General features: G+C 43.4%; 16 pseudogenes; all 16 read right to left on the bottom strand.

The window, feature by feature from the left end:
* Positions 1-206, bottom strand: LOC130327374 (U2 spliceosomal RNA; annotated as a pseudogene; the record flags this gene model as incomplete).
* Positions 207-1,675: 1,469 nt separating this feature from the next.
* Positions 1,676-1,939, bottom strand: LOC130327373 (U2 spliceosomal RNA; annotated as a pseudogene).
* A 1,466-nt stretch (positions 1,940-3,405) lies between these two features.
* On the bottom strand, positions 3,406-3,669 carry LOC130327376 (U2 spliceosomal RNA; annotated as a pseudogene).
* Positions 3,670-5,145: 1,476 nt separating this feature from the next.
* Positions 5,146-5,409, bottom strand: LOC130327370 (U2 spliceosomal RNA; annotated as a pseudogene).
* A 1,458-nt stretch (positions 5,410-6,867) lies between these two features.
* Positions 6,868-7,131, bottom strand: LOC130327368 (U2 spliceosomal RNA; annotated as a pseudogene).
* Positions 7,132-8,606: 1,475 nt separating this feature from the next.
* On the bottom strand, positions 8,607-8,871 carry LOC130327366 (U2 spliceosomal RNA; annotated as a pseudogene).
* A 1,464-nt stretch (positions 8,872-10,335) lies between these two features.
* Positions 10,336-10,600, bottom strand: LOC130327377 (U2 spliceosomal RNA; annotated as a pseudogene).
* A 1,456-nt stretch (positions 10,601-12,056) lies between these two features.
* LOC130327362 (U2 spliceosomal RNA) lies at positions 12,057-12,321 on the bottom strand (annotated as a pseudogene).
* Positions 12,322-13,790: 1,469 nt separating this feature from the next.
* On the bottom strand, positions 13,791-14,055 carry LOC130327364 (U2 spliceosomal RNA; annotated as a pseudogene).
* Positions 14,056-15,531: 1,476 nt separating this feature from the next.
* Positions 15,532-15,795, bottom strand: LOC130327371 (U2 spliceosomal RNA; annotated as a pseudogene).
* A 1,467-nt stretch (positions 15,796-17,262) lies between these two features.
* On the bottom strand, positions 17,263-17,526 carry LOC130327360 (U2 spliceosomal RNA; annotated as a pseudogene).
* A 1,470-nt stretch (positions 17,527-18,996) lies between these two features.
* LOC130327369 (U2 spliceosomal RNA) lies at positions 18,997-19,260 on the bottom strand (annotated as a pseudogene).
* Positions 19,261-20,735: 1,475 nt separating this feature from the next.
* On the bottom strand, positions 20,736-21,000 carry LOC130327367 (U2 spliceosomal RNA; annotated as a pseudogene).
* Positions 21,001-22,469: 1,469 nt separating this feature from the next.
* Positions 22,470-22,734, bottom strand: LOC130327363 (U2 spliceosomal RNA; annotated as a pseudogene).
* A 1,470-nt stretch (positions 22,735-24,204) lies between these two features.
* LOC130327365 (U2 spliceosomal RNA) lies at positions 24,205-24,470 on the bottom strand (annotated as a pseudogene).
* Positions 24,471-25,940: 1,470 nt separating this feature from the next.
* LOC130327375 (U2 spliceosomal RNA) lies at positions 25,941-26,204 on the bottom strand (annotated as a pseudogene).
* Between the last annotated feature and the right edge of the window lie 119 nt (positions 26,205-26,323).

The following is a 26,323-nucleotide window of genomic DNA, read 5'->3' on the forward strand; positions in this document are numbered from 1 at the left end:
CAGAAGCAAGCTTCCAAATCAGCTCCCTTTCTCAAAAATCCATTTAATTTATGGTCCCCAGATAGGGAATGTATGTATCAGTATGTGCTCACAAGTCACCCAAGTGCAAGTATTCACACAAAAAAAAAACGTGCCTCAGGATGCGATCTGTCGCAAGATCCTTTCTTTTTTTACACTTGATCTAAGCCAAAAGGCCTAGAGGGGATAACCGGGAAAGGGGTGGACCCAACCATGTCCCCTTCATGAGCACTCACATTACTCATAGGAATGGAAGGAAGGCTGGCAGCCAACCAGCCTCCCATACACTTTCTGGGTGGGTGGCAGTCAGCCACCCATACATACATACAGCACAGGCTAAACCCACATCATCACTTAAAAAAAGGACAGGCGACCATTGCACTCTGATGGAGCATTTAGCAATGCAATCCATAGCCTGGCTTTTGCCTGAACCCCCATCACTCCTCCTCTTGCATATAAGACAATATTTCAGATCTGCATATGAAAACAACACGCCTACCTTTGTTGCACATAGCTGCCTGCCTGTCTCTAGTTACCCCACTGGCTGTAGCTGCGTCCCTTCCGACATGGAATAACACCAACTGTAACGATAAACTGAAAATTAACAGTATAAACCTGCATCATTTTGGACTCTGGTATTTGCTGTATCCGGGTGACCTGACAATCGATGGTGGTGCCGCTGGTGATTCTGGCCTTCTTGGAATCTGTTGGGCCTATGTGTTAGCTCACACATCACTTGGGTATCCATGGTAACTACCACAACATGGTCATCTGCAGTTTACATCTAGCCCGTGGCATTGAATGGCATTTTAAAAGTGCTAAGGGTCCTGGTGCAATAATCCTCCCATGAGGATCAGCCTCAACGGCTTTGTAGATTGCACTCATGTCAGCAACTCCATATACATTTTTTTTTCTTCATGCTTCTTTCTTCATCCTTTTTTCTTTCTGTCATTCAGACTTTCATTCATTCGATCTCTCTCACTCACTTGCTTTAACTCATTTGTTCTCACTCACTCACTCACTCAATCACTCACTCACTCATTCACTCTCACTCACTCTCACTCTCTCACTCACTCGCTCACTAAGTCAGTCTCTCTCTCTCTCTCTCTTTTTCTTTTTATATATATTTTTTTCCGTCTTCTTCTTCTTCTTCTTCTTCTTCTTCAGACCCTGTCATAGCACTAATGCCTTTTCAATACCACCAGCAGATGGAGACACTCCATTGCAACATTGGTTGTGAGCAGCAGTTTCTAAAAACAAATGCCTCATGGCGGATTTCCCATCCATCAATGGATGGTAAATTTTGTTTTTATCATTCACTGACCACAGAAACCAATGCATGGTCAAGCAACAGCAATGACACACCCTTGTGTATAGGCATGAGACCCTCATGTCATTTAACAGGATTCAGCACCACCCACAAGACAGCTACCTGTCATGTCATGTCAAACCTGCACAGGTGTGCTAGATTATTATTATTTAGTTTTATTTTATTTTTTTACACCAATCAGTGTGCAAACATGGTCATTAAAACGCTAAATGAATAGACGTTCATAAACCAGTCAGTGCAACTCATCATTTTAGTCTCCAATTCTCAAACTCAAATTCTCACCCACGGAGGATTAAATGAGAATCTTTCTTGTTTAACACTGGAATGGGGTGGTGCACTGTTCACTACCCGAAGATACTGCCACATCGGGTCAATGCATAGGGCGACAGAAGCAAGCTTCCAAATCAGCTCCCTTTCTCAAAAATCCATTTAATTTATGGTCCCCAGATAGGGAACGTATGTATCAGTATGTGCTCACAAGTCACCCAAGTGCAAGTATTCACACAAAAAAAAACGTGCCTCAGGATGCGATCTGTCGCAAGATCCTTTCTTTTTTTACACTTGATCTAAGCCAAAAGGCCTAGAGGGGATAACCGGGAAAGGGGTGGACCCAACCATGTCCCCTTCATGAGCACTCACATTACTCATAGGAATGGAAGGAAGGCTGGCAGCCAACCAGCCTCCCATACACTTTCTGGGTGGGTGGCAGTCAGCCACCCATACATACATACAGCACAGGCTAAACCCACATCATCACTTAAAAAAAGGACAGGCGACCATTGCACTCTGATGGAGCATTTAGCAATGCAATCCATAGCCTGGCTTTTGCCTGAACCCCCATCACTCCTCCTCTTGCATATAAGACAATATTTCAGATCTGCATATGAAAACAACACGCCTACCTTTGTTGCACATAGCTGCCTGCCTGTCTCTAGTTACCCCACTGGCTGTAGCTGCGTCCCTTCCGACATGGAATAACACCAACTGTAACGATAAACTGAAAATTAACAGTATAAACCTGCATCATTTTGGACTCTGGTATTTGCTGAATCCGGGTGACCTGACAATCGATGGTGGTGCCGCTGGTGATTCTGGCCTTCTTGGAATCTGTTGGGCCTATGTGTTAGCTCACACATCACTTGGGTATCCATGGTAACTACCACAACATGGTCATCTGCAGTTTACATCTAGCCCGTGGCATTGAATGGCATTTTAAAAGTGCTAAGGGTCCTGGTGCAATAATCCTCCCATGAGGATCAGCCTCAACGGCTTTGTAGATTGCACTCATGTCAGCAACTCCATATACATTTTTTTTTCTTCATGCTTCTTTCTTCATCCTTTTTTCTTTCTGTCATTCAGACTTTCATTCATTCGATCTCTCTCACTCACTTGCTTTAACTCATTTGTTCTCACTCACTCACTCACTCAATCACTCACTCACTCATTCACTCTCACTCACTCTCACTCTCTCACTCACTCGCTCACTAAGTCAGTCTCTCTCTCTCTCTCTCTTTTTCTTTTTATATATATTTTTTTCCGTCTTCTTCTTCTTCTTCTTCTTCTTCAGACCCTGTCATAGCACTAATGCCTTTCCAATACCACCAGCAGATGGAGACACTCCATTGCAACATTGGTTGTGAGCAGCAGTTTCTAAAAACAAATGCCTCATGGCGGATTTCCCATCCATCAATGGATGGTAAATTTTGTTTTTATCATTCACTGACCACAGAAACCAATGCATGGTCAAGCAACAGCAATGACACACCCTTGTGTATAGGCATGAGACCCTCATGTCATTTAACAGGATTCAGCACCACCCACAAGACAGCTACCTGTCATGTCATGTCAAACCTGCACAGGTGTGCTAGATTATTATTATTTAGTTTTATTTTATTTTTTTACACCAATCAGTGTGCAAACATGGTCATTAAAACGCTAAATGAATAGACGTTCATAAACCAGTCAGTGCAACTCATCATTTTGGTCTCCAATTCTCAAACTCAAATTCTCACCCACGGAGGATTAAATGAGAATCTTTCTTGTTTAACACTGGAATGGGGTGGTGCACTGTTCACTACCCGAAGATACTGCCACATCGGGTCAATGCATAGGGCGACAGAAGCAAGCTTCCAAATCAGCTCCCTTTCTCAAAAATCCATTTAATTTATGGTCCCCAGATAGGGAACGTATGTATCAGTATGTGCTCACAAGTCACCCAAGTGCAAGTATTCACACAAAAAAAAACGTGCCTCAGAATGCGATCTGTCGCAAGATCCTTTCTTTTTTTACACTTGATCTAAGCCAAAAGGCCTAGAGGGGATAACCGGGAAAGGGGTGGACCCAACCATGTCCCCTTCATGAGCACTCACATTACTCATAGGAATGGAAGGAAGGCTGGCAGCCAACCAGCCTCCCATACACTTTCTGGGTGGGTGGCAGTCAGCCACCCATACATACATACAGCACAGGCTAAACCCACATCATCACTTAAAAAAAGGACAGGCGACCATTGCACTCTGATGGAGCATTTAGCAATGCAATCCATAGCCTGGCTTTTGCCTGAACCCCCATCACTCCTCCTCTTGCATATAAGACAATTTTTCAGATCTGCATATGAAAACAACACGCCTACCTTTGTTGCACATAGCTGCCTGCCTGTCTCTAGTTACCCCACTGGCTGTAGCTGCGTCCGTTCCGACATGGAATAACACCAACTGTAACGATAAACTGAAAATTAACAGTATAAACCTGCATCATTTTGGACTCTGGTATTTGCTGAATCCGGGTGACCTGACAATCGATGGTGGTGCCGCTGGTGATTCTGGCCTTCTTGGAATCTGTTGGGCCTATGTGTTAGCTCACACATCACTTGGGTATCCATGGTAACTACCACAACATGGTCATCTGCAGTTTACATCTAGCCCGTGGCATTGAATGGCATTTTAAAAGTGCTAAGGGTCCTGGTGCAATAATCCTCCCATGAGGATCAGCCTCAACGGCTTTGTAGATTGCACTCATGTCAGCAACTCCATATACATTTTTTTTTCTTCATGCTTCTTTCTTCATCCTTTTTTCTTTCTGTCATTCAGACTTTCATTCATTCGATCTCTCTCACTCACTTGCTTTAACTCATTTGTTCTCACTCACTCACTCACTCACTCACTCAATCACTCACTCACTCATTCACTCTCACTCACTCTCACTCTCTCACTCACTCGCTCACTAAGTCAGTCTCTCTCTCTCTCTCTCTCTTTTTCTTTTTATATATATTTTTTTCCGTCTTCTTCTTCCTCTTCTTCTTCTTCAGACCCTGTCATAGCACTAATGCCTTTCCAATACCACCAGCAGATGGAGACACTCCATTGCAACATTGGTTGTGAGCAGCAGTTTCTAAAAACAAATGCCTCATGGCGGATTTCCCATCCATCAATGGATGGTAAATTTTGTTTTTATCATTCACTGACCACAGAAACCAATGCATGGTCAAGCAACAGCAATGACACACCCTTGTGTATAGGCATGAGACCCTCATGTCATTTAACAGGATTCAGCACCACCCACAAGACAGCTACCTGTCATGTCATGTCAAACCTGCACAGGTGTGCTAGATTATTATTATTTAGTTTTATTTTATTTTTTTACACCAATCAGTGTGCAAACATGGTCATTAAAACGCTAAATGAATAGACGTTCATAAACCAGTCAGTGCAACTCATCATTTTGGTCTCCAATTCTCAAACTCAAATTCTCACCCACGGAGGATTAAATGAGAATCTTTCTTGTTTAACACTGGAATGGGGTGGTGCACTGTTCACTACCCGAAGATACTGCCACATCGGGTCAATGCATAGGGCGACAGAAGCAAGTTCCAAATCAGCTCCCTTTCTCAAAAATCCATTTAATTTATGGTCCCCAGATAGGGAACGTATGTATCAGTATGTGCTCACAAGTCACCCAAGTGCAAGTATTCACACAAAAAAAAAACGTGCCTCAGGATGCGATCTGTCGCAAGATCCTTTCTTTTTTTACACTTGATCTAAGCCAAAAGGCCTAGAGGGGATAACCGGGAAAGGGGTGGACCCAACCATGTCCCCTTCATGAGCACTCACATTACTCATAGGAATGGAAGGAAGGCTGGCAGCCAACCAGCCTCCCATACACTTTCTGGGTGGGTGGCAGTCAGCCACCCATACATACATACAGCACAGGCTAAACCCACATCATCACTTAAAAAAAGGACAGGCGACCATTGCACTCTGATGGAGCATTTAGCAATGCAATCCATAGCCTGGCTTTTGCCTGAACCCCCATCACTCCTCCTCTTGCATATAAGACAATATTTCAGATCTGCATATGAAAACAACACGCCTACCTTTGTTGCACATAGCTGCCTGCCTGTCTCTAGTTACCCCACTGGCTGTAGCTGCGTCCCTTCCGACATGGAATAACACCAACTGTAACGATAAACTGAAAATTAACAGTATAAACCTGCATCATTTTGGACTCTGGTATTTGCTGAATCCGGGTGACCTGACAATCGATGGTGGTGCCGCTGGTGATTCTGGCCTTCTTGGAATCTGTTGGGCCTATGTGTTAGCTCACACATCACTTGGGTATCCATGGTAACTACCACAACATGGTCATCTGCAGTTTACATCTAGCCCGTGGCATTGAATGGCATTTTAAAAGTGCTAAGGGTCCTGGTGCAATAATCCTCCCATGAGGATCAGCCTCAACGGCTTTGTAGATTGCACTCATGTCAGCAACTCCATATACATTTTTTTTTCTTCATGCTTCTTTCTTCATCCTTTTTTCTTTCTGTCATTCAGACTTTCATTCATTCGATCTCTCTCACTCACTTGCTTTAACTCATTTGTTCTCACTCACTCACTCACTCACTCAATCACTCACTCACTCATTCACTCTCTCTCACTCTCTCACTCACTCGCTCACTAAGTCAGTCTCTCTCTCTCTCTCTCTTTTTCTTTTTATATATATTTTTTTCCGTCTTCTTCTTCTTCTTCTTCAGACCCTGTCATAGCACTAATGCCTTTCCAATACCACCAGCAGATGGAGACACTCCATTGCAACATTGGTTGTGAGCAGCAGTTTCTAAAAACAAATGCCTCATGGCGGATTTCCCATCCATCAATGGATGGTAAATTTTGTTTTTATCATTCACTGACCACAGAAACCAATGCATGGTCAAGCAACAGCAATGACACACCCTTGTGTATAGGCATGAGACCCTCATGTCATTTAACAGGATTCAGCACCACCCACAAGACAGCTACCTGTCATGTCATGTCAAACCTGCACAGGTGTGCTAGATTATTATTATTTAGTTTTATTTTATTTTTTTACACCAATCAGTGTGCAAACATGGTCATTAAAACGCTAAATGAATAGACGTTCATAAACCAGTCAGTGCAACTCATCATTTTGGTCTCCAATTCTCAAACTCAAATTCTCACCCACGGAGGATTAAATGAGAATCTTTCTTGTTTAACACTGGAATGGGGTGGTGCACTGTTCACTACCCGAAGATACTGCCACATCGGGTCAATGCATAGGGTGACAGAAGCAGGCTTCCAAATCAGCTCCCTTTCTCAAAAATCCATTTAATTTATGGTCCCCAGATAGGGAACGTATGTATCAGTATGTGCTCACAAGTCACCCAAGTGCAAGTATTCACACAAAAAAAAACGTGCCTCAGGATGCGATCTGTCGCAAGATCCTTTCTTTTTTTACACTTGATCTAAGCCAAAAGGCCTAGAGGGGATAACCGGGAAAGGGGTGGACCCAACCATGTCCCCTTCATGAGCACTCACATTACTCATAGGAATGGAAGGAAGGCTGGCAGCCAACCAGCCTCCCATACACTTTCTGGGTGGGTGGCAGTCAGCCACCCATACATACATACAGCACAGGCTAAACCCACATCATCACTTAAAAAAAGGACAGGCGACCATTGCACTCTGATGGAGCATTTAGCAATGCAATCCATAGCCTGGCTTTTGCCTGAACCCCCATCACTCCTCCTCTTGCATATAAGACAATATTTCAGATCTGCATATGAAAACAACACGCCTACCTTTGTTGCACATAGCTGCCTGCCTGTCTCTAGTTACCCCACTGGCTGTAGCTGCGTCCCTTCCGACATGGAATAACACCAACTGTAACGATAAACTGAAAATTAACAGTATAAACCTGCATCATTTTGGACTCTGGTATTTGCTGAATCCGGGTGACCTGACAATCGATGGTGGTGCCGCTGGTGATTCTGGCCTTCTTGGAATCTGTTGGGCCTATGTGTTAGCTCACACATCACTTGGGTATCCATGGTAACTACCACAACATGGTCATCTGCAGTTTACATCTAGCCCGTGGCATTGAATGGCATTTTAAAAGTGCTAAGGGTCCTGGTGCAATAATCCTCCCATGAGGATCAGCCTCAACGGCTTTGTAGATTGCACTCATGTCAGCAACTCCATATACATTTTTTTTCTTCATGCTTCTTTCTTCATCCTTTTTTCTTTCTGTCATTCAGACTTTCATTTATTCGATCTCTCTCACTCACTTGCTTTAACTCATTTGTTCTCACTCACTCACTCACTCACTCAATCACTCACTCACTCATTCACTCTCACTCACTCTCACTCTCTCACTCACTCGCTCACTAAGTCAGTCTCTCTCTCTCTCTCTCTTTTTCTTTCTATATATATTTTTTTCCGTCTTCTTCTTCTTCTTCTTCTTCTTCTTCTTCAGACCCTGTCATAGCACTAATGCCTTTCCAATACCACCAGCAGATGGAGACACTCCATTGCAACATTGGTTGTGAGCAGCAGTTTCTAAAAACAAATGCCTCATGGCGGATTTCCCATCCATCAATGGATGGTAAATTTTGTTTTTATCATTCACTGACCACAGAAACCAATGCATGGTCAAGCAACAGCAATGACACACCCTTGTGTATAGGCATGAGACCCTCATGTCATTTAACAGGATTCAGCACCACCCACAAGACAGCTACCTGTCATGTCATGTCAAACCTGCACAGGTGTGCTAGATTATTATTATTTAGTTTTATTTTATTTTTTTACACCAATCAGTGTGCAAACATGGTCATTAAAACGCTAAATGAATAGACGTTCATAAACCAGTCAGTGCAACTCATCATTTTGGTCTCCAATTCTCAAACTCAAATTCTCACCCACGGAGGATTAAATGAGAATCTTTCTTGTTTAACACTGGAATGGGGTGGTGCACTGTTCACTACCCAAAGATACTGCCACATCGGGTCAATGCATAGGGCGACAGAAGCAAGCTTCCAAATCAGCTCCCTTTCTCAAAAATCCATTTAATTTATGGTCCCCAGATAGGGAACGTATGTATCAGTATGTGCTCACAAGTCACCCAAGTGCAAGTATTCACACAAAAAAAAAACGTGCCTCAGGATGAGATCTGTCGCAAGATCCTTTCTTTTTTTACACTTGATCTAAGCCAAAAGGCCTAGAGGGGATAACCGGGAAAGGGGTGGACCCAACCATGTCCCCTTCATGAGCACTCACATTACTCATAGGAATGGAAGGAAGGCTGGCAGCCAACCAGCCTCCCATACACTTTCTGGGTGGGTGGCAGTCAGCCACCCATACATACATACAGCACAGGCTAAACCCACATCATCACTTAAAAAAAGGACAGGCGACCATTGCACTCTGATGGAGCATTTAGCAATGCAATCCATAGCCTGGCTTTTGCCTGAACCCCCATCACTCCTCCTCTTGCATATAAGACAATATTTCAGATCTGCATATGAAAACAACACGCCTACCTTTGTTGCACATAGCTGCCTGCCTGTCTCTAGTTACCCCACTGGCTGTAGCTGCGTCCCTTCCGACATGGAATAACACCAACTGTAACGATAAACTGAAAATTAACAGTATAAACCTGCATCATTTTGGACTCTGGTATTTGCTGAATCCGGGTGACCTGACAATCGATGGTGGTGCCGCTGGTGATTCTGGCCTTCTTGGAATCTGTTGGGCCTATGTGTTAGCTCACACATCACTTGGGTATCCATGGTAACTACCACAACATGGTCATCTGCAGTTTACATCTAGCCCGTGGCATTGAATGGCATTTTAAAAGTGCTAAGGGTCCTGGTGCAATAATCCTCCCATGAGGATCAGCCTCAACGGCTTTGTAGATTGCACTCATGTCAGCAACTCCATATACATTTTTTTTTCTTCATGCTTCTTTCTTCATCCTTTTTTCTTTCTGTCATTCAGACTTTCATTCATTCGATCTCTCTCACTCACTTGCTTTAACTCATTTGTTCTCACTCACTCACTCACTCACTCAATCACTCATTCACTCTCACTCACTCTCACTCTCTCACTCACTCGCTCACTAAGTCAGTCTCTCTCTCTCTCTTTTTCTTTTTATATATATTTTTTTCCGTCTTCTTCTTCTTCTTCTTCTTCTTCTTCTTCAGACCCTGTCATAGCACTAATGCCTTTCCAATACCACCAGCAGATGGAGACACTCCATTGCAACATTGGTTGTGAGCAGCAGTTTCTAAAAACAAATGCCTCATGGCGGATTTCCCATCCATCAATGGATGGTAAATTTTGTTTTTATCATTCACTGACCACAGAAACCAATGCATGGTCAAGCAACAGCAATGACACACCCTTGTGTATAGGCATGAGACCCTCATGTCATTTAACAGGATTCAGCACCACCCACAAGACAGCTACCTGTCATGTCATGTCAAACCTGCACAGGTGTGCTAGATTATTATTATTTAGTTTTATTTTATTTTTTTACACCAATCAGTGTGCAAACATGGTCATTAAAACGCTAAATGAATAGACGTTCATAAACCAGTCAGTGCAACTCATCATTTTGGTCTCCAATTCTCAAACTCAAATTCTCACCCACGGAGGATTAAATGAGAATCTTTCTTGTTTAACACTGGAATGGGGTGGTGCACTGTTCACTACCCGAAGATACTGCCACATCGGGTCAATGCATAGGGCGACAGAAGCAAGCTTCCAAATCAGCTCCCTTTCTCAAAAATCCATTTAATTTATGGTCCCCAGATAGGGAACGTATGTATCAGTATGTGCTCACAAGTCACCCAAGTGCAAGTATTCACACAAAAAAAAAACGTGCCTCAGGATGCAATCTGTCGCAAGATCCTTTCTTTTTTTACACTTGATCTAAGCCAAAAGGCCTAGAGGGGATAACCGGGAAAGGGGTGGACCCAATCATGTCCCCTTCATGAGCACTCACATTACTCATAGGAATGGAAGGAAGGCTGGCAGCCAACCAGCCTCCCATACACTTTCTGGGTGGGTGGCAGTCAGCCACCCATACATACATACAGCACAGGCTAAACCCACATCATCACTTAAAAAAAGGACAGGCGACCATTGCACTCTGATGGAGCATTTAGCAATGCAATCCATAGCCTGGCTTTTGCCTGAACCCCCATCACTCCTCCTCTTGCATATAAGACAATATTTCAGATCTGCATATGAAAACAACACGCCTACCTTTGTTGCACATAGCTGCCTGCCTGTCTCTAGTTACCCCACTGGCTGTAGCTGCGTCCCTTCCGACATGGAATAACACCAACTGTAACGATAAACTGAAAATTAACAGTATAAACCTGCATCATTTTGGACTCTGGTATTTGCTGAATCCGGGTGACCTGACAATCGATGGTGGTGCCGCTGGTAATTCTGGCCTTCTTGGAATCTGTTGGGCCTATGTGTTAGCTCACACATCACTTGGGTATCCATGGTAACTACCACAACATGGTCATCTGCAGTTTACATCTAGCCCGTGGCATTGAATGGCATTTTAAAAGTGCTAAGGGTCCTGGTGCAATAATCCTCCCATGAGGATCAGCCTCAACGGCTTTGTAGATTGCACTCATGTCAGCAACTCCACATACATTTTTTTTTCTTCATGCTTCTTTCTTCATCCTTTTTTCTTTCTGTCATTCAGACTTTCATTCATTCGATCTCTCTCACTCACTTGCTTTAACTCATTTGTTCTCACTCACTCACTCACTCATTCACTCTCACTCACTCTCACTCTCTCACTCACTCGCTCACTAAGTCAGTCTCTCTCTCTCTCTCTCTTTTTCTTTTTATATATATTTTTTTCCGTCTTCTTCTTCTTCTTCTTCTTCTTCTTCTTCAGACCCTGTCATAGCACTAATGCCTTTCCAATACCACCAGCAGATGGAGACACTCCATTGCAACATTGGTTGTGAGCAGCAGTTTCTAAAAACAAATGCCTCATGGCGGATTTCCCATCCATCAATGGATGGTAAATTTTGTTTTTATCATTCACTGACCACAGAAACCAATGCATGGTCAAGCAACAGCAATGACACACCCTTGTGTATAGGCATGAGACCCTCATGTCATTTAACAGGATTCAGCACCACCCACAAGACAGCTACCTGTCATGTCATGTCAAACCTGCACAGGTGTGCTAGATTATTATTATTTAGTTTTATTTTATTTTTTTACACCAATCAGTGTGCAAACATGGTCATTAAAACGCTAAATGAATAGACGTTCATAAACCAGTCAGTGCAACTCATCATTTTGGTCTCCAATTCTCAAACTCAAATTCTCACCCACGGAGGATTAAATGAGAATCTTTCTTGTTTAACACTGGAATGGGGTGGTGCACTGTTCACTACCCGAAGATACTGCCACATCGGGTCAATGCATAGGGCGACAGAAGCAAGCTTCCAAATCAGCTCCCTTTCTCAAAAATCCATTTAATTTATGGTCCCCAGATAGGGAACGTATGTATCAGTATGTGCTCACAAGTCACCCAAGTGCAAGTATTCACACAAAAAAAAAACGTGCCTCAGGATGCAATCTGTCGCAAGATCCTTTCTTTTTTTACACTTGATCTAAGCCAAAAGGCCTAGAGGGGATAACCGGGAAAGGGGTGGACCCAATCATGTCCCCTTCATGAGCACTCACATTACTCATAGGAATGGAAGGAAGGCTGGCAGCCAACCAGCCTCCCATACACTTTCTGGGTGGGTGGCAGTCAGCCACCCATACATACATACAGCACAGGCTAAACCCACATCATCACTTAAAAAAAGGACAGGCGACCATTGCACTCTGATGGAGCATTTAGCAATGCAATCCATAGCCTGGCTTTTGCCTGAACCCCCATCACTCCTCCTCTTGCATATAAGACAATATTTCAGATCTGCATATGAAAACAACACGCCTACCTTTGTTGCACATAGCTGCCTGCCTGTCTCTAGTTACCCCACTGGCTGTAGCTGCGTCCCTTCCGACATGGAATAACACCAACTGTAACGATAAACTGAAAATTAACAGTATAAACCTGCATCATTTTGGACTCTGGTATTTGCTGAATCCGGGTGACCTGACAATCGATGGTGGTGCCGCTGGTGATTCTGGCCTTCTTGGAATCTGTTGGGCCTATGTGTTAGCTCACACATCACTTGGGTATCCATGGTAACTACCACAACATGGTCATCTGCAGTTTACATCTAGCCCGTGGCATTGAATGGCATTTTAAAAGTGCTAAGGGTCCTGGTGCAATAATCCTCCCATGAGGATCAGCCTCAACGGCTTTGTAGATTGCACTCATGTCAGCAACTCCATATACATTTTTTTTTCTTCATGCTTCTTTCTTCATCCTTTTTTCTTTCTGTCATTCAGACTTTCATTCATTCGATCTCTCTCACTCACTTGCTTTAACTCATTTGTTCTCACTCACTCACTCACTCAATCACTCACTCACTCATTCACTCTCACTCACTCTCACTCTCTCACTCACTCGCTCACTAAGTCAGTCTCTCTCTCTCTCTCTCTTTTTCTTTTTATATATATTTTTTTCCGTCTTCTTCTTCTTCTTCTTCTTCTTCTTCAGACCCTGTCATAGCACTAATGCCTTTCCAATACCACCAGCAGATGGAGACACTCCATTGCAACATTGGTTGTGAGCAGCAGTTTCTAAAAACAAATGCCTCATGGCGGATTTCCCATCCATCAATGGATGGTAAATTTTGTTTTTATCATTCACTGACCACAGAAACCAATGCATGGTCAAGCAACAGCAATGACACACCCTTGTGTATAGGCATGAGACCCTCATGTCATTTAACAGGATTCAGCACCACCCACAAGACAGCTACCTGTCATGTCATGTCAAACCTGCACAGGTGTGCTAGATTATTATTATTTAGTTTTATTTTATTTTTTTACACCAATCAGTGTGCAAACATGGTCATTAAAACGCTAAATGAATAGACGTTCATAAACCAGTCAGTGCAACTCATCATTTTGGTCTCCAATTCTCAAACTCAAATTCTCACCCACGGAGGATTAAATGAGAATCTTTCTTGTTTAACACTGGAATGGGGTGGTGCACTGTTCACTACCCGAAGATACTGCCACATCGGGTCAATGCATAGGGCGACAGAAGCAAGCTTCCAAATCAGCTCCCTTTCTCAAAAATCCATTTAATTTATGGTCCCCAGATAGGGAACGTATGTATCAGTATGTGCTCACAAGTCACCCAAGTGCAAGTATTCACACAAAAAAAAAACGTGCCTCAGGATGCGATCTGTCGCAAGATCCTTTCTTTTTTTACACTTGATCTAAGCCAAAAGGCCTAGAGGGGATAACCGGGAAAGGGGTGGACCCAACCATGTCCCCTTCATGAGCACTCACATTACTCATAGGAATGGAAGGAAGGCTGGCAGCCAACCAGCCTCCCATACACTTTCTGGGTGGGTGGCAGTCAGCCACCCATACATACATACAGCACAGGCTAAACCCACATCATCACTTAAAAAAAGGACAGGCGACCATTGCACTCTGATGGAGCATTTAGCAATGCAATCCATAGCCTGGCTTTTGCCTGAACCCCCATCACTCCTCCTCTTGCATATAAGACAATTTTTCAGATCTGCATATGAAAACAACACGCCTACCTTTGTTGCACATAGCTGCCTGCCTGTCTCTAGTTACCCCACTGGCTGTAGCTGCGTCCCTTCCGACATGGAATAACACCAACTGTAACGATAAACTGAAAATTAACAGTATAAACCTGCATCATTTTGGACTCTGGTATTTGCTGAATCCGGGTGACCTGACAATCGATGGTGGTGCCGCTGGTGATTCTGGCCTTCTTGGAATCTGTTGGGCCTATGTGTTAGCTCACACATCACTTGGGTATCCATGGTAACTACCACAACATGGTCATCTGCAGTTTACATCTAGCCCGTGGCATTGAATGGCATTTTAAAAGTGCTAAGGGTCCTGGTGCAATAATCCTCCCATGAGGATCAGCCTCAACGGCTTTGTAGATTGCACTCATGTCAGCAACTCCATATACATTTTTTTTTCTTCATGCTTCTTTCTTCATCCTTTTTTCTTTCTGTCATTCAGACTTTCATTCATTCGATCTCTCTCACTCACTTGCTTTAACTCATTTGTTCTCACTCACTCACTCACTCACTCACTCAATCACTTACTCACTCATTCACTCTCACTCACTCTCACTCTCTCACTCACTCGCTCACTAAGTCAGTCTCTCTCTCTCTCTCTCTCTTTTTCTTTTTATATATATTTTTTTCCGTCTTCTTCTTCCTCTTCTTCTTCTTCAGACCCTGTCATAGCACTAATGCCTTTCCAATACCACCAGCAGATGGAGACACTCCATTGCAACATTGGTTGTGAGCAGCAGTTTCTAAAAACAAATGCCTCATGGCGGATTTCCCATCCATCAATGGATGGTAAATTTTGTTTTTATCATTCACTGACCACAGAAACCAATGCATGGTCAAGCAACAGCAATGACACACCCTTGTGTATAGGCATGAGACCCTCATGTCATTTAACAGGATTCAGCACCACCCACAAGACAGCTACCTGTCATGTCATGTCAAACCTGCACAGGTGTGCTAGATTATTATTATTTAGTTTTATTTTATTTTTTTACACCAATCAGTGTGCAAACATGGTCATTAAAACGCTAAATGAATAGACGTTCATAAACCAGTCAGTGCAACTCATCATTTTGGTCTCCAATTCTCAAACTCAAATTCTCACCCACGGAGGATTAAATGAGAATCTTTCTTGTTTAACACTGGAATGGGGTGGTGCACTGTTCACTACCCGAAGATACTGCCACATCGGGTCAATGCATAGGGCGACAGAAGCAAGTTCCAAATCAGCTCCCTTTCTCAAAAATCCATTTAATTTATGGTCCCCAGATAGGGAACGTATGTATCAGTATGTGCTCACAAGTCACCCAAGTGCAAGTATTCACACAAAAAAAAAACGTGCCTCAGGATGCGATCTGTCGCAAGATCCTTTCTTTTTTTACACTTGATCTAAGCCAAAAGGCCTAGAGGGGATAACCGGGAAAGGGGTGGACCCAACCATGTCCCCTTCATGAGCACTCACATTACTCATAGGAATGGAAGGAAGGCTGGCAGCCAACCAGCCTCCCATACACTTTCTGGGTGGGTGGCAGTCAGCCACCCATACATACATACAGCACAGGCTAAACCCACATCATCACTTAAAAAAAGGACAGGCGACCATTGCACTCTGATGGAGCATTTAGCAATGCAATCCATAGCCTGGCTTTTGCCTGAACCCCCATCACTCCTCCTCTTGCATATAAGACAATATTTCAGATCTGCATATGAAAACAACACGCCTACCTTTGTTGCACATAGCTGCCTGCCTGTCTCTAGTTACCCCACTGGCTGTAGCTGCGTCCCTTCCGACATGGAATAACACCAACTGTAACGATAAACTGAAAATTAACAGTATAAACCTGCATCATTTTGGACTCTGGTATTTGCTGAATCCGGGTGACCTGACAATCGATGGTGGTGCCGCTGGTGATTCTGGCCTTCTTGGAATCTGTTGGGCCTATGTGTTAGCTCACACATCACTTGGGTATCCATGGTAACTACCACAACATGGTCATCTGCAGTTTACATCTAGCCCGTGGCATTGAATGGCATTTTAAAAGTGCTAAGGGTCCTGGTGCAATAATCCTCCCATGAGGATCAGCCTCAACGGCTTTGTAGATTGCACTCATGTCAGCAACTCCATATACATTTTTTTTTCTTCATGCTTCTTTCTTCATCCTTTTTTCTTTCTGTCATTCAGACTTTCATTCATTCGATCTCTCTCACTCACTTGCTTTAACTCATTTGTTCTCACTCACTCACTCACTCACTCAATCACTCACTCACTCATTCACTCTCACTCACTCTCACTCTCTCACTCACTCGCTCACTAAGTCAGTCTCTCTCTCTCTCTCTCTTTTTCTTTTTATATATATTTTTTTCCGTCTTCTTCTTCTTCTTCTTCTTCAGACCCTGTCATAGCACTAATGCCTTTCCAATACCACCAGCAGATGGAGACACTCCATTGCAACATTGGTTGTGAGCAGCAGTTTCTAAAAACAAATGCCTCATGGCGGATTTCCCATCCATCAATGGATGGTAAATTTTGTTTTTATCATTCACTGACCACAGAAACCAATGCATGGTCAAGCAACAGCAATGACACACCCTTGTGTATAGGCATGAGACCCTCATGTCATTTAACAGGATTCAGCACCACCCACAAGACAGCTACCTGTCATGTCATGTCAAACCTGCACAGGTGTGCTAGATTATTATTATTTAGTTTTATTTTATTTTTTTACACCAATCAGTGTGCAAACATGGTCATTAAAACGCTAAATGAATAGACGTTCATAAACCAGTTAGTGCAACTCATCATTTTGGTCTCCAATTCTCAAACTCAAATTCTCACCCACGGAGGATTAAATGAGAATCTTTCTTGTTTAACACTGGAATGGGGTGGTGCACTGTTCACTACCCGAAGATACTGCCACATCGGGTCAATGCATAGGGCGACAGAAGCAAGCTTCCAAATCAGCTCCCTTTCTCAAAAATCCATTTAATTTATGGTCCCCAGATAGGGAACGTATGTATCAGTATGTGCTCACAAATCACCCAAGTGCAAGTATTCACACAAAAAAAAACGTGCCTCAGGATGCGATCTGTCGCAAGATCCTTTCTTTTTTTACACTTGATCTAAGCCAAAAGGCCTAGAGGGGATAACCGGGAAAGGGGTGGACCCAACCATGTCCCCTTCATGAGCACTCACATTACTCATAGGAATGGAAGGAAGGCTGGCAGCCAACCAGCCTCCCATACACTTTCTGGGTGGGTGGCAGTCAGCCACCCATACATACATACAGCACAGGCTAAACCCACATCATCACTTAAAAAAAGGACAGGCGACCATTGCACTCTGATGGAGCATTTAGCAATGCAATCCATAGCCTGGCTTTTGCCTGAACCCCCATCACTCCTCCTCTTGCATATAAGACAATATTTCAGATCTGCATATGAAAACAACACGCCTACCTTTGTTGCACATAGCTGCCTGCCTGTCTCTAGTTACCCCACTGGCTGTAGCTGCGTCCCTTCCGACATGGAATAACACCAACTGTAACGATAAACTGAAAATTAACAGTATAAACCTGCATCATTTTGGACTCTGGTATTTGCTGAATCCGGGTGACCTGACAATCGATGGTGGTGCCGCTGGTGATTCTGGCCTTCTTGGAATCTGTTGGGCCTATGTGTTAGCTCACACATCACTTGGGTATCCATGGTAACTACCACAACATGGTCATCTGCAGTTTACATCTAGCCCGTGGCATTTAATGGCATTTTAAAAGTGCTAAGGGTCCTGGTGCAATAATCCTCCCATGAGGATCAGCCTCAACGGCTTTGTAGATTGCACTCATGTCAGCAACTCCATATACATTTTTTTTTCTTCATGCTTCTTTCTTCATCCTTTTTTCTTTCTGTCATTCAGACTTTCATTTATTCGATCTCTCTCACTCACTTGCTTTAACTCATTTGTTCTCACTCACTCACTCACTCACTCAATCACTCACTCACTCATTCACTCTCACTCACTCTCACTCTCTCACTCACTCGCTCACTAAGTCAGTCTCTCTCTCTCTCTCTCTTTTTCTTTTTATATATATTTTTTTCCGTCTTCTTCTTCTTCTTCTTCTTCTTCAGACCCTGTCATAGCACTAATGCCTTTCCAATACCACCAGCAGATGGAGACACTCCATTGCAACATTGGTTGTGAGCAGCAGTTTCTAAAAACAAATGCCTCATGGCGGATTTCCCATCCATCAATGGATGGTAAATTTTGTTTTTATCATTCACTGACCACAGAAACCAATGCATGGTCAAGCAACAGCAATGACACACCCTTGTGTATAGGCATGAGACCCTCATGTCATTTAACAGGATTCAGCACCACCCACAAGACAGCTACCTGTCATGTCATGTCAAACCTGCACAGGTGTGCTAGATTATTATTATTTAGTTTTATTTTATTTTTTTACACCAATCAGTGTGCAAACATGGTCATTAAAACGCTAAATGAATAGACATTCATAAACCAGTCAGTGCAACTCATCATTTTGGTCTCCAATTCTCAAACTCAAATTCTCACCCACGGAGGATTAAATGAGAATCTTTCTTGTTTAACACTGGAATGGGGTGGTGCACTGTTCACTACCCGAAGATACTGCCACATCGGGTCAATGCATAGGGTGACAGAAGCAGGCTTCCAAATCAGCTCCCTTTCTCAAAAATCCATTTAATTTATGGTCCCCAGATAGGGAACGTATGTATCAGTATGTGCTCACAAGTCACCCAAGTGCAAGTATTCACACAAAAAAAAACGTGCCTCAGGATGCGATCTGTCGCAAGATCCTTTCTTTTTTTACACTTGATCTAAGCCAAAAGGCCTAGAGGGGATAACCGGGAAAGGGGTGGACCCAACCATGTCCCCTTCATGAGCACTCACATTACTCATAGGAATGGAAGGAAGGCTGGCAGCCAACCAGCCTCCCATACACTTTCTGGGTGGGTGGCAGTCAGCCACCCATACATACATACAGCACAGGCTAAACCCACATCATCACTTAAAAAAAGGACAGGCGACCATTGCACTCTGATGGAGCATTTAGCAATGCAATCCATAGCCTGGCTTTTGCCTGAACCCCCATCACTCCTCCTCTTGCATATAAGACAATATTTCAGATCTGCATATGAAAACAACACGCCTACCTTTGTTGCACATAGCTGCCTGCCTGTCTCTAGTTACCCCACTGGCTGTAGCTGCGTCCCTTCCGACATGGAATAACACCAACTGTAACGATAAACTGAAAATTAACAGTATAAACCTGCATCATTTTGGACTCTGGTATTTGCTGAATCCGGGTGACCTGACAATCGATGGTGGTGCCGCTGGTGATTCTGGCCTTCTTGGAATCTGTTGGGCCTATGTGTTAGCTCACACATCACTTGGGTATCCATGGTAACTACCACAACATGGTCATCTGCAGTTTACATCTAGCCCGTGGCATTGAATGGCATTTTAAAAGTGCTAAGGGTCCTGGTGCAATAATCCTCCCATGAGGATCAGCCTCAACGGCTTTGTAGATTGCACTCATGTCAGCAACTCCATATACATTTTTTTTCTTCATGCTTCTTTCTTCATCCTTTTTTCTTTCTGTCATTCAGACTTTCATTTATTCGATCTCTCTCACTCACTTGTTTAACTCATTTGTTCTCACTCACTCACTCACTCACTCACTCAATCACTCACTCACTCATTCACTCTCACTCACTCTCACTCTCTCACTCACTCGCTCACTAAGTCAGTCTCTCTCTCTCTCTCTCTTTTTCTTTCTATATATATTTTTTTCCGTCTTCTTCTTCTTCTTCTTCTTCTTCTTCAGACCCTGTCATAGCACTAATGCCTTTCCAATACCACCAGCAGATGGAGACACTCCATTGCAACATTGGTTGTGAGCAGCAGTTTCTAAAAACAAATGCCTCATGGCGGATTTCCCATCCATCAATGGATGGTAAATTTTGTTTTTATCATTCACTGACCACAGAAACCAATGCATGGTCAAGCAACAGCAATGACACACCCTTGTGTATAGGCATGAGACCCTCATGTCATTTAACAGGATTCAGCACCACCCACAAGACAGCTACCTGTCATGTCATGTCAAACCTGCACAGGTGTGCTAGATTATTATTATTTAGTTTTATTTTATTTTTTTACACCAATCAGTGTGCAAACATGGTCATTAAAACGCTAAATGAATAGACGTTCATAAACCAGTCAGTGCAACTCATCATTTTGGTCTCCAATTCTCAAACTCAAATTCTCACCCACGGAGGATTAAATGAGAATCTTTCTTGTTTAACACTGGAATGGGGTGGTGCACTGTTCACTACCCAAAGATACTGCCACATCGGGTCAATGCATAGGGCGACAGAAGCAAGCTTCCAAATCAGCTCCCTTTCTCAAAAATCCATTTAATTTATGGTCCCCAGATAGGGAACGTATGTATCAGTATGTGCTCACAAGTCACCCAAGTGCAAGTATTCACACAAAAAAAAAACGTGCCTCAGGATGAGATCTGTCGCAAGATCCTTTCTTTTTTTACACTTGATCTAAGCCAAAAGGCCTAGAGGGGATAACCGGGAAAGGGGTGGACCCAACCATGTCCCCTTCATGAGCACTCACATTACTCATAGGAATGGAAGGAAGGCTGGCAGCCAACCAGCCTCCCATACACTTTCTGGGTGGGTGGCAGTCAGCCACCCATACATACATACAGCACAGGCTAAACCCACATCATCACTTAAAAAAAGGACAGGCGACCATTGCACTCTGATGGAGCATTTAGCAATGCAATCCATAGCCTGGCTTTTGCCTGAACCCCCATCACTCCTCCTCTTGCATATAAGACAATATTTCAGATCTGCATATGAAAACAACACGCCTACCTTTGTTGCACATAGCTGCCTGCCTGTCTCTAGTTACCCCACTGGCTGTAGCTGCGTCCCTTCCGACATGGAATAACACCAACTGTAACGATAAACTGAAAATTAACAGTATAAACCTGCATCATTTTGGACTCTGGTATTTGCTGAATCCGGGTGACCTGACAATCGATGGTGGTGCCGCTGGTGATTCTGGCCTTCTTGGAATCTGTTGGGCCTATGTGTTAGCTCACACATCACTTGGGTATCCATGGTAACTACCACAACATGGTCATCTGCAGTTTACATCTAGCCCGTGGCATTGAATGGCATTTTAAAAGTGCTAAGGGTCCTGGTGCAATAATCCTCCCATGAGGATCAGCCTCAACGGCTAAGTAGATTGCACTCATGTCAGCAACTCCATATACATTTTTTTTTCTTCATGCTTCTTTCTTCATCCTTTTTTCTTTCTGTCATTCAGACTTTCATTCATTCGATCTCTCTCACTCACTTGCTTTAACTCATTTGTTCTCACTCACTCACTCACTCACTCAATCACTCACTCACTCATTCACTCTCACTCACTCTCACTCTCTCACTCACTCGCTCACTAAGTCAGTCTCTCTCTCTCTCTTTTTCTTTTTATATATATTTTTTTCCGTCTTCTTCTTCTTCTTCTTCTTCTTCTTCAGACCCTGTCATAGCACTAATGCCTTTCCAATACCACCAGCAGATGGAGACACTCCATTGCAACATTGGTTGTGAGCAGCAGTTTCTAAAAACAAATGCCTCATGGCGGATTTCCCATCCATCAATGGATGGTAAATTTTGTTTTTATCATTCACTGACCACAGAAACCAATGCATGGTCAAGCAACAGCAATGACACACCCTTGTGTATAGGCATGAGACCCTCATGTCATTTAACAGGATTCAGCACCACCCACAAGACAGCTACCTGTCATGTCATGTCAAACCTGCACAGGTGTGCTAGATTATTATTATTTAGTTTTATTTTATTTTTTTACACCAATCAGTGTGCAAACATGGTCATTAAAACGCTAAATGAATAGACGTTCATAAACCAGTCAGTGCAACTCATCATTTTGGTCTCCAATTCTCAAACTCAAATTCTCACCCACGGAGGATTAAATGAGAATCTTTCTTGTTTAACACAGGAATGGGGTGGTGCACTGTTCACTACCCGAAGATACTGCCACATCGGGTCAATGCATAGGGCGACAGAAGCAAGCTTCCAAATCAGCTCCCTTTCTCAAAAATCCATTTAATTTATGGTCCCCAGATAGGGAACGTATGTATCAGTATGTGCTCACAAGTCACCCAAGTGCAAGTATTCACACAAAAAAAAAACGTGCCTCAGGATGCAATCTGTCGCAAGATCCTTTCTTTTTTTACACTTGATCTAAGCCAAAAGGCCTAGAGGGGATAACCGGGAAAGGGGTGGACCCAATCATGTCCCCTTCATGAGCACTCACATTACTCATAGGAATGGAAGGAAGGCTGGCAGCCAACCAGCCTCCCATACACTTTCTGGGTGGGTGGCAGTCAGCCACCCATACATACATACAGCACAGGCTAAACCCACATCATCACTTAAAAAAAGGACAGGCGACCATTGCACTCTGATGGAGCATTTAGCAATGCAATCCATAGCCTGGCTTTTGCCTGAACCCCCATCACTCCTCCTCTTGCATATAAGACAATATTTCAGATCTGCATATGAAAACAACACGCCTACCTTTGTTGCACATAGCTGCCTGCCTGTCTCTAGTTACCCCACTGGCTGTAGCTGCGTCCCTTCCGACATGGAATAACACCAACTGTAACGATAAACTGAAAATTAACAGTATAAACCTGCATCATTTTGGACTCTGGTATTTGCTGAATCCGGGTGACCTGACAATCGATGGTGGTGCCGCTGGTGATTCTGGCCTTCTTGGAATCTGTTGGGCCTATGTGTTAGCTCACACATCACTTGGGTATCCATGGTAACTACCACAACATGGTCATCTGCAGTTTACATCTAGCCCGTGGCATTGAATGGCATTTTAAAAGTGCTAAGGGTCCTGGTGCAATAATCCTCCCATGAGGATCAGCCTCAACGGCTTTGTAGATTGCACTCATGTCAGCAACTCCACATACATTTTTTTTTCTTCATGCTTCTTTCTTCATCCTTTTTTCTTTCTGTCATTCAGACTTTCATTCATTCGATCTCTCTCACTCACTTGCTTTAACTCATTTGTTCTCACTCACTCACTCACTCACTCACTCATTCACTCTCACTCACTCTCACTCTCTCACTCACTCGCTCACTAAGTCAGTCTCTCTCTCTCTCTCTCTTTTTCTTTTTATATATATTTTTTTCCGTCTTCTTCTTCTTCTTCTTCTTCTTCTTCTTCTTCTTCAGACCCTGTCATAGCACTAATGCCTTTCCAATACCACCAGCAGATGGAGACACTCCATTGCAACATTGGTTGTGAGCAGCAGTTTCTAAAAACAAATGCCTCATGGCGGATTTCCCATCCATCAATGGATGGTAAATTTTGTTTTTATCATTCACTGACCACAGAAACCAATGCATGGTCAAGCAACAGCAATGACACACCCTTGTGTATAGGCATGAGACCCTCATGTCATTTAACAGGATTCAGCACCACCCACAAGACAGCTACCTGTCATGTCATGTCAAACCTGCACAGGTGTGCTAGATTATTATTATTTAGTTTTATTTTATTTTTTTACACCAATCAGTGTGCAAACATGGTCATTAAAACGCTAAATGAATAGACGTTCATAAACCAGTCAGTGCAACTCATCATTTTGGTCTCCAATTCTCAAACTCAAATTCTCACCCACGGAGGATTAAATGAGAATCTTTCTTGTTTAACACTGGAATGGGGTGGTGCACTGTTCACTACCCGAAGATACTGCCACATCGGGTCAATGCATAGGGCGACAGAAGCAAGCTTCCAAATCAGCTCCCTTTCTCAAAAATCCATTTAATTTATGGTCCCCAGATAGGGAACGTATGTATCAGTATGTGCTCACAAGTCACCCAAGTGCAAGTATTCACACAAAAAAAAAAACGTGCCTCAGGATGCGATCTGTCGCAAGATCCTTTCTTTTTTTACACTTGATCTAAGCCAAAAGGCCTAGAGGGGATAACCGGGAAAGGGGTGGACCCAACCATGTCCCCTTCATGAGCACTCACATTACTCATAGGAATGGAAGGAAGGCTGGCAGCCAACCAGCCTCCCATACACTTTCTGGGTGGGTGGCAGTCAGCCACCCATACATACATACAGCACAGGCTAAACCCACATCATCACTTAAAAAAAGGACAGGCGACCATTGCACTCTGATGGAGCATTTAGCAATGCAATCCATAGCCTGGCTTTTGCCTGAACCCCCATCACTCCTCCTCTTGCATATAAGACAATATTTCAGATCTGCATATGAAAACAACACGCCTACCTTTGTTGCACATAGCTGCCTGCCTGTCTCTAGTTACCCCACTGGCTGTAGCTGCGTCCCTTCCGACATGGAATAACACCAACTGTAACGATAAACTGAAAATTAACAGTATAAACCTGCATCATTTTGGACTCTGGTATTTGCTGAATCCGGGTGACCTGACAATCGATGGTGGTGCCGCTGGTGATTCTGGCCTTCTTGGAATCTGTTGGGCCTATGTGTTAGCTCACACATCACTTTGGTATCCATGGTAACTACCACAACATGGTCATCTGCAGTTTACATCTAGCCCGTGGCATTGAATGGCATTTTAAAAGTGCTAAGGGTCCTGGTGCAATAATCCTCCCATGAGGATCAGCCTCAACGGCTTTGTAGATTGCACTCATGTCAGCAACTCCATATACATTTTTTTTTCTTCATGCTTCTTTCTTCATCCTTTTTTCTTTCTGTCATTCAGACTTTCATTCATTCGATCTCTCTCACTCACTTGCTTTAACTCATTTGTTCTCACTCACTCACTCACTCACTCACTCAATCACTCACTCATTCACTCTCACTCACTCTCACTCTCTCACTCACTCGCTCACTAAGTCAGTCTCTCTCTCTCTCTCTCTTTTTCTTTTTATATATATTTTTTTCCGTCTTCTTCTTCTTCTTCTTCTTCTTCAGACCCTGTCATAGCACTAATGCCTTTCCAATACCACCAGCAGATGGAGACACTCCATTGCAACATTGGTTGTGAGCAGCAGTTTCTAAAAACAAATGCCTCATGGCGGATTTCCCATCCATCAATGGATGGTAAATTTTGTTTTTATCATTCACTGACCACAGAAACCAATGCATGGTCAAGCAACAGCAATGACACACCCTTGTGTATAGGCATGAGACCCTCATGTCATTTAACAGGATTCAGCACCACCCACAAGACAGCTACCTGTCATGTCATGTCAAACCTGCACAGGTGTGCTAGATTATTATTATTTAGTTTTATTTTTTTTTTTTACACCAATCAGTGTGCAAACATGGTCATTAAAACGCTAAATGAATAGACGTTCATAAACCAGTCAGTGCAACTCATCATTTTGGTCTCCAATTCTCAAACTCAAATTCTCACCCACGGAGGATTAAATGAGAATCTTTCTTGTTTAACACTGGAATGGGGTGGTGCACTGTTCACTACCCGAAGATACTGCCACATCGGGTCAATGCATAGGGCGACAGAAGCAAGCTTCCAAATCAGCTCCCTTTCTCAAAAATCCATTTAATTTATGGTCCCCAGATAGGGAACGTATGTATCAGTATGTGCTCACAAGTCACCCAAGTGCAAGTATTCACACAAAAAAAAACGTGCCTCAGGATGCGATCTGTCGCAAGATCCTTTCTTTTTTTACACTTGATCTAAGCCAAAAGGCCTAGAGGGGATAACCGGGAAAGGGGTGGACCCAACCATGTCCCCTTCATGAGCACTCACATTACTCATAGGAATGGAAGGAAGGCTGGCAGCCAACCAGCCTCCCATACACTTTCTGGGTGGGTGGCAGT

The sequence above is a fragment of the Hyla sarda genome, unplaced genomic scaffold (assembly GCF_029499605.1).
Source record: "Hyla sarda isolate aHylSar1 unplaced genomic scaffold, aHylSar1.hap1 scaffold_2979, whole genome shotgun sequence".
In the NCBI taxonomy this organism is placed as follows: domain Eukaryota; kingdom Metazoa; phylum Chordata; class Amphibia; order Anura; family Hylidae; genus Hyla; species Hyla sarda.